Here is a 2,331-nt window from a genome sequence, read left to right as displayed (position 1 = left end):
ATCAGAGGTTAGGATGTGTTGGCATGCTGCCTTCAAGGTCTTCAGGAAAACGAACAGGCGACACGGTGCGTTTAATGTTTAAAACCGAAACACTTCACTTTTGAAGGCTGCTTAATATTGAAGCGATTGAATTCGTTTAGCTGCTTTTTTTTATGAAAGCAGAAACATTTATTAATCAGTGCCTTTTGCACGGAGCGGTCATAAATTTATTAATGCATTATTTTCAGGTTAAGGCCATCCATTTGTTATTCATTTCCATGTATAAATCAGACAAAGGGGGGTGAAGATAAATATATGAGTTACAGATAATGTGCAATTAAAATAAATCCGCCATAGAATAATTTGCTGACACAAGTCCATGCCACTTCTCTGCACTCTAAACTTGGCTGTGAAAGCACCATGTACACTTATTGAAGACGTAAAACTTCATAAAAACTGTTCACAGTTCACTAGCTGCATAGTCCTTTCCCCCCATAAGACCTTATTACCTCTACTCTACTCTAACTCTTACTGTATTTTCACGTCTTTAATAAGGGGTCTAATAGAAAACGAATGAAGGGCATGACCGAATGAAAATCAGGGCAGGCTGGTGCAATTTGAGGCAATTTCTTTAAGCAAACCCTTATTTTGCCAGCGACACGAACAGACTTGATAAAATCATCCAGAAGGCTGGAGACTTTTGCTATCCATCATGGACAATGTTCAGCACCCTCTCCATCACACAGTAGAAAGACAAGGGACAGACATAGAAAATATTTCCTGCCACATGCTATCACACTGTACAATAACAGCTAAAAGTCTGGTTCATTACATACAGTCGCTATGCACTTTATGTGTTCTTTATGCACACTGTTCACTACAACTTATTTGTTTTACGGCACTTATATTTTAATACTGTATATTTTATTTATTCTACACTAGAATCCATACTCCTTCTTTAGACATTTTTATTTTTATTGTATTTTATTGCTTGAAGTATGCAGAGGTTGTTCTTTTTGTTTCATTGTGTTGTTATTGTCTCTTTTTGTAATGCTGCTGCTACACTGTAATTTCCCAGCTTGGGATAAATAAAGTATATCTTTCTATTATTTAAGAAGTGTGAACACACTATTAACTATTTTTAAGGTTCTTTTATTAGTTTTTAAATGTCTTAATGGTCTTGGGCCATCTTATCTATCGGATATGCTTTTATCATATCAACCCTCGCGGGTTAGGGTTAGGGTTAGGTCCTCTGGCACCGGCCTTTTAATCATTCCAAGAGTTACAACTATGGAACAGCCTGCCAGAGGACATCAGGACTGCAGAGACTGTTTTAAAAGGAGGCTCAAGACCCACCTGTTTGGTCTAGCTTTTAACAGATTATTTTACTAGTTATTTATTTATTCTCCTATTAAGCTATCTATTTACCTATCTAGTTGTTCATCACATTGTTTATATTTTCTTTCCCATTGTATTGTAGTTTTTATCCTGTCCTGTTGTCTTTAAGTCTTTTAGTTTTTATCCTGTCCTGATGTCTTTTAGTCTTTTAGTTTTTATCCTGTCCTGTTGTCTTTTAGTCTTTTAGTTTTTATCCTGTCCTGTTGTCTTTTAGTCTTTTAGTTTTTATCCTGTCCTGTTGTCTTTTAGTCTTTTAGTTTTTATCCTGTCCTGTTGTCTTTTAGTCTTTTAATTTTTATCCTGTCCTGTTGTCTTTTAGTCTTTTAGTTTTTATCCTGTCCTGTTGTCTTTTAGTCTTTTAGTTTTTATCCTGTCCTGTTGTCTTTTAGTCTTTTGGTTTTTATCCTGTCCTGTTGTCTTTTAGTCTCTTATTTTTATCCTGTCCTGTTGTCTTTTAATCTTGGGCTTGTCATTTTTATTGTTTGTTTTTAATTCTTACTTTTTTGTAAAGCACTTTGTGTTGCATTTTTATGTATGAAAAGTGCTATATAAGTAAAGTTTGATTTGATTTGATTTGATTTGAACTAAGATGAAATCTCAAAATTACATTTGATTCAGGGTCACAAGAGCTGGTACTATAATGCAGGACAAACTCAGTAGATATTGTGTTTAAGTGGTTTAAAAAGATGAAATTCTTTATATGAAAAATTTCCCATTTTGCACAGTTGGTAATCCAGCCCCAATAAAGGGATTTTATTTATATACAAACATGGTTCATCTGATTAAAATTCATGAGTTCCAGTCAGTGACCACCAGGTGGCAGAAACATCCCAGTCTTCATCCTCCTGCCAGCAGTCTGACTCATTTGTTGCTGGCTTTTTTTCTTCTCTTTTCTGAATTTAAAGTATTTTTATAAAATTTGTTTTTATTGATCATCAATAAACATGATCAAGG

This window comes from Centropristis striata, chromosome 6 (genome assembly GCF_030273125.1).
Source record: "Centropristis striata isolate RG_2023a ecotype Rhode Island chromosome 6, C.striata_1.0, whole genome shotgun sequence".
In the NCBI taxonomy this organism is placed as follows: Eukaryota; Metazoa; Chordata; class Actinopteri; order Perciformes; family Serranidae; genus Centropristis; species Centropristis striata.
This window is presented reverse-complemented; position numbering follows the sequence as displayed.